Below are 6,796 nucleotides of genomic sequence, written 5' to 3'. Positions count from 1 at the left end.
AACAAGTGCAGGGAAGGACCAGGCTTCCACTGTGAGGACTGAAAGCAGTATAAAGCAATCCTGGAAGCTATTAGTCCTTACTCTTAATAATTTCTCCCTTGGCTCCTCCAACTTCCTCCAAACTAAAGGTGTAGCCATGGGCACCCGCATGGGTCCCAGCTATGCCTGCCTTTTTGTTGGCTTTGTGGAATAGTCCATGTTCCAAGTCTATACGGGTATCCGTCACCCACTTTCTCTTCACTACATCGACGACTACATTGGCGCTGCCTCCTGCATGCATGCTGAGCTCGTTGACTTCATTAACTTTACCTCCAACTTTCACCCTGCCCTCAAATTTACCTGGTCCATTTCTGATACCTCCTTGATCTTTTTGTCTCTATCTCTGGAGACGGCTCATCCACAGATGTCTACTAAAAGCCTACGGACTCTCACAGCTCCCTGGACTATTCCTCTTCCCAACCTGTCTCTTGCAAAAATGCCATCCCATTCTTGCAATTCCTCCGTCTCCACCACATCTGCTCTCAGGATGAGGCTTTTCATTCCAGGACAAAGGAGATGTCTTCCTTTTTTAAAGAAAGGGGCTTCCCTTCTTCCACCATCAACTCTGCTCTCAAACGCATCTCTCCCATTTCCCGCACATCTGCCGTCACCCCATCTGCCCGCCACCCCACTCAGGATAGGGTTCCCCTTGTCCTCACCTACCACCCCACCAGCCTTCGGGTCCAACATATAATTCTCAGTAACTTCCACCACCTCCAATGGGATCCCACTACCAAGCACGTCTTTCCCTGCTCCTCTTTTTCTGCTTTCCGCAGGGATCGTTCCCTACATGACTCCCTTCTCCATTCGCTCCCCCCCCCCCCCCAGCCCTTCCCTCCTGGCACTTATCCTTGTAAGCAGTACAAGTGCTACACCTGCCCTTACACTTCCTCCCGCACCACCATTCAGGGCTCCAGACAGTCTTTCCAGGTGAGGGGACACTTCACCTGTGAGTCGGCTGGTGTGGTATACTGCGTCCGGTGCTCCCGGTGCAGCCTTCTATATATTGGTGAGACCTGACGCAGACTGGGAGTCCGTTTCGCTGAACACCTACGCTCTGTCCGCCAGAGAAAGCAGAATCTCCCAGTGGCCTCACATTTTAATTCCACATCCCATTCCCATTCTGATATGTCTATCCATGGCCTCCTCTACTATCAAGATGAAGCCACACTCAGGTTGGAGGAACAACACCTTATATACTGGCTGGGTAGCCTCCAACCTGATGACATGAACATTGACTTCTCTAACTTCTGTTAATGCCCCTCCTCCCCTTCTTACCCCATCCCGTATGTATGTATGCATGTATTTATTTATTTATTCCCTTTTTTTCTCTCTCTTTTCTCTCTCTGTCCCTCTCACGATTGGTCCTTGCCTGTTCTCCATCTCCCTCTGGTGCTCCCCTCCCCCTTTCTTTCCCCCTAGGCCTCCTGTTCCATGATCCTTCCCCTTCTCCAGCTGTGTATCCCTTTTACCAATCAACTTTCCAGCTCTTAGCTTCATCCCTCCCCCTCCTGTCTTCTATCATTTCGGATCTCCCCCTTCCCCTCCCACTTTCAAATCTCTTACTATCTTTTCTTTCAGTTAGTCCTGACGAAGGGACTCGGCCCGAAACGTTGAATGTACTTCTTCCTATAGATGCTGCCTGGCCTGCTGTGTTCCACCAGCATTTTGTGTGTGCTCCTGGAAGCTAATTCCAAGATTTTAGTCAGCCTGGACAAGACCTGGAAAGAATTTTTTCACAATCATCTTTGCCCCACCACTAGCAGAACCCTGGCCTTCAAATATTCTGCATTGGTTAAGTGGATGAAAGAAAGAGCTTTCAGTATTTGTAGCCTATTTAGGCTGGTGCATGGCCTAATTTTGCAACATCAGACCCTTGAACAAGGTCTCCATGAATAGTTACCCACTATGTGTTTAATTCACCCTCCTCAGCAGCTGAGAATGAATACTGGTGCATTTTCATGTAATTGCTGACTTGAGATGGTAAGTGGGTCTTGTCTAATGTCTTGTTTGATCATATGCTCTGTTTCATGTGTCAATCTTACAGAAAAAAGCTGGTCACCTTTGTGTGTGATTCATCTGGCACAATTAACATTATTCTGGCATCAGCTGTTCTCTGGGTGATAACTTCAAATCTCTACCTCATCTCTACCTTACCGAGAAATTGTTGCAATAACAGAGAGTTGCTTGTGGAGTTAAGCACCAGATTTTAAAAGCGAGTGGAGCCTGTCAGGATCTTCTGCGGAGATTGAGATTGTAGAGTTAATTGAGATTGTGATTATTTAGGTTAATATTCACTTGATAAGGGCCAATAAAAAGAAGTTAGGTTTAAGTGCAGAATCCATTGTGAGAGTGGGCAGGGTTAAAGTGGGAAAGAGAGCCTTTGGCTCCAGAGGTGTCCACCAGGAGAAGCAGAGGCTAGGTTGGGGTTTCTCTTTCTTTGTCTATCAGTGTCTGGTTAGAGTAGTGAGAACAGATCCCAGGGCAGTGGTATCCTCCTCATGGAAGACGTGAGAGGTCTGGGAGAGATCTCCGGTCTCCGTAATTGCTACATCCTTGAGAAGTGCATCAGCATGCAGCTCCTTACAGACCGTGTGAGGGAACTGGGGAGAATGCGGAGGTGATCAGTTGCAGGGGACAGCTAGGTGGGTGACTGTCAGGAAGGGGAAAGGGAATAATGAACAGTACCCCTTGTGGCTGTTCCCTTCAATAACAAGTATTGTATAACACTTTGGGAGGGGGGATGGAGACCCATCAGGAGAAAGCCACAGTCCAGGCCTCTGGCATTGAGTCTGGCTCTGTGGCTCAGAAGGGAAGAGGGGAGAAGGGGAGAGAGGAGAAGGGGAGAGGGGAGAAGGGAAGAGGGGAGAAGGGAAGAGGGGAGAAGGGAAGAGGGGAGAAGGGAAGAGGGGAGAAGGGGAGGACGCTGGTAAAAGGGGATTCAATAGTTAAGAGAACAGACAGGAGGTTTTGTGGATGTGAATGAGAGTTCTAGATGGTATGCTTCCTCCCAGCTTTCAGGGTCAGGGACATCTCAGATCGGCTCGAAAGGGGGAGATGAGCTGACAGAAGTCGTGGTACATGTTAGTAAGAAAGACATGTGTAGGAAAAGGGATAAAGTCCTGAAGGGAGAATATAGGAGCTAGGTAAGAGCTGAATAGCAGGGCCTCAGGGGTAGTAATCTCGGGATTGCTGCCTGTGCCTTGTGCCAGTGAGGAGAAGAATAGGGTGTATAGCTGAAGAAATAGTGTAGGAGGCTTTTTTCAGATTTGTGGATAAGGGGAAGGTATGACCTGTACAGAAAGGATGAGTTACACCTGAACTTTTGGGGGACCAATATCCTTGTGGGCAGGTTTCGATAGAGTCATGGGGGAGGGTTAAAATAGCTAGGCAGGGTGTGGGAGCTAGAGTGACAGGGCAGATGATGTTGATGAAAAGGTAGATACAGTGTGTACAGAGACTATGGGGAAGGACAGGCAGTTTAATTACTGTCAGTTGAATAGGTTAAAATATGGCTATTTTAATGTGAGACATATCGGACACAAAGGTGATGACCTCAGAGTATGGGTCAACACATGGAACTATGACATTGTGGCCATTATAGAGAGTTTACCATTACAAGAGCAGGAATGGCTGCTAGATGTTTAGAAATGGATGGGGTGGAGGTACTGTAAAATAAGTGGGTAGGGGCATTGCTAATCAGGCATAGTATCAGGGAGAAGATATTACTCTGAGTGTGTGTGTGTGTGTGTGTGTGTGTGTGTGTGTGTGTGTCCATGAGAGAGTGCGTCTGTGTGTGTGTGTGTGTGTGTGTGAGAGAGACAGAGAGTGTGTGTGTGTGTGACAGAGAGTATGTGTGTGTGAGAGAGAGAGAGAGAGCACATGGATGTCAGAAACAGGAAAGGAACAATGTCTGTATTGTAAGTATTCGATAGAAACCTCCTCCCCCCCCCCCCCACCCCACAATAGCAATAGAGACACTGAGGTACAGATGGGACTTTGAGAAGCTGCAAAAATGACAGGGTTGTTGTCATGGGTGACTTCAATTTCCCTAATATTGCTTGCACCTCCTTAGTGCAAAAGGTTTAGATGGGGCAGAATTTGTGAGATGTGTCCAGGAAGGATTCCTGAGACAATATGTAGACAGTTGACTAGAGGAAAGGCCATACCTCATCTGTTGTTACCAGGTCAGGTGTCAGATCTCTCGGTGGGCGAGCATTTCGGAGACTGTGACCACAACTCCCTGACTTTTACCATAGGCTTGGACAGGGATAGGAACATAGAGTAAGGGAGCAGACGGTATGAGAAAGTAACTGGGGGAGGGCGAATTATGATGCTGTTAGGCAGGAACTTGGGAGTGTAAATTAGTGATGGATGTACTCAGGGAAATGTACAACATAAATGTGGAGGTTGATCAGGGATCTTTTGCATGGGGTTCTGGAATAGGCTTGAGGCAGGGAAAGGATGGTAAGGTGAAGGAACCTTGGTTGACAAGAGATATACAACATTTAGTCCAGAGGATGAAAAGTATATTTACATTTAGACAGCAACGATCAGACAGGGCTCTAGATGGTTCTTCGCAGTGTGGAAGAACAGAAGGATCTTGGAGTTCACATCATCAAATCCTTTACAGGTGATAGGGTGAATGGTCTATTGGCCTTCATTAGTCATGGGTTGCAGTCAAGAGCCATGAGGTAATGTTGTATTTGGACAACATTTGGAGTATTGTATTCACTTCAGGTTTTCTCATGATAGGAAGGATGTGGAAGCTTTACACAAAGATGATTTACTGGGATGTTGCCTGGATTAGAGAGCTTGTCTTATAGGATAGGTTGAGTGAGCTATGACTTTCCTCTTTGGAGCAAAGGAAGATGAGAGATGACTTCAAAGCAGTGTACAAGATGATAAAAGGCAAAGATAGAGTGGATGGCCGGAGCCTTTTACCCAGGGTGGAAATGGTTAACACAAGGGGACATAACTTTAAGTTACGTGGGGGAAAATATAGGATGGTAGTTTTTTTTAAACAGAGAGTGATAGGTGTGTGGAACAGGCCGCCGGGGGTGGTGGGAGAGTCCGGTAGATTAGGACATTTAAACAGAGAGTGATAGGTGTGTGGAACATGCCACCGGGGGTGGTGGGAGAGTCCGGTAGATTAGGACATTTAAACAGAGAGTGATAGGTGTGTGGAACAGGCCGCCGGGGGTGGTGGTAGAGTCCGGTAGATTAGGACATTTAAACAGAGAGTGATAGGTGTGTGGAACAGGCCGCCGGGGGTGGTGGTAGAGTCCGGTAGATTAGGACATTTAAACAGAGAGTGATAGGTGTGTGGAACAGGCCGCCGGGGGTGGTGGGAGAGTCCGGTAGATTAGGACATTTAAACAGAGAGTGATAGGTGTGTGGAACAGGCCGCCGGGGGTGGTGGTAGAGTCCGGTAGATTAGGACATTTAAACAGAGAGTGATAGGTGTGTGGAACAGGCCGCCGGGGGTGGTGGGAGAGTCCGGTAGATTAGGACATTTAAACAGAGAGTGATAGGTGTGTGGAACAGGCCGCCGGGGGTGGTGGGAGAGTCCGGTAGATTAGGACATTTAAACAGAGAGTGATAGGTGTGTGGAACATGCCACCGGGGGTGGTGGGAGAGTCCGGTAGATTAGGACATTTAAGATTCATGGATGTAAGGAAAATGGAGGGCTGAATGTCTGAACTGATCTTAAAGGGTAAATTAAAGGGTCAGCACAACATCATGAACCAAAAGGCCTGTGCTCAATGTTCTATGCTCTATGTACTAACATGACCTTCGCTTTCAATCCCTGGTAAAACAAGGAGTAAGTCCAACAGCAAGAGGACGCTAATGAGAACATCTCTGCTGGGACATTCATGCACAGCTGTTTGTGTCTGTCTCTTCAACGTTCTGTATGCTGCAGACATCCAACATGGAACAGAAGGTAGATACCCGTGCCTGGGAATGAGCACACCCAGCTCACCCCTCTGCAGGGTGTTTCACCAAGCTGCATCAGGTCTGAGGGGTTTGATGAGAACACAACAAATGAAGACGTATTTTTCCTTACCCTGAATTTCCCCTTGCCTCTGAGCTCATCTCTCATAAGTCAGAGAATCCTAGAACTGCACAGCACAGAAATGGTCCTTACAACGCATCGCATCCATGCAGACTGAGATGCGTATTGCTGCTAATCCCACTTGCTTGCATTGGTCCGGTATCCTTCTATTCCCTTCCTGTCCAACTACCTGAGCTTAGAAAAATTGAGGGCTATGGGTAAACCGAGCCAATTTCTAAAGTAAGGACATGTTTGGCACAGCATTGTGGGCCAAAGGGCCTGTATTGTGCTGTAGGTTTTCTATGTTTCTATATTTCTACCTGTCCAAATGTCATTCAAAGCTTGCAGTTGTAACTCCTCTGGTAGCTTGCTCTGGATATCAGATATTTACCGGTTTTTATGAAACATTTAACCTTCAGATCTCCTTTATCCCCTCTCACTTTCACTAATTCCCCCTAGTTCTAGACTACAATGCCTTGTGAAAAAGACTCTGACTATCTATGCCCCTCATAATTTTATAATCCACTCTAAGGTTACTTCTCAGCCTCCTATGTTCCAGTAAGAATAATTGCAGTCTATTCAATCTTCCCTTACAGCGACTAGCCTCCATTCCAGCAATGTCCTAGTAAATCTCTTCATCCCCTCTCGCTTGCTACCATATCCTTCCATTTACACTGCTGTACTGTAGCTGCCATAGATGGT

Source organism: Hypanus sabinus, chromosome 9, assembly GCF_030144855.1.
Source record: "Hypanus sabinus isolate sHypSab1 chromosome 9, sHypSab1.hap1, whole genome shotgun sequence".
NCBI lineage: Eukaryota > Metazoa > Chordata > Chondrichthyes > Myliobatiformes > Dasyatidae > Hypanus > Hypanus sabinus.
This window is presented reverse-complemented; position numbering follows the sequence as displayed.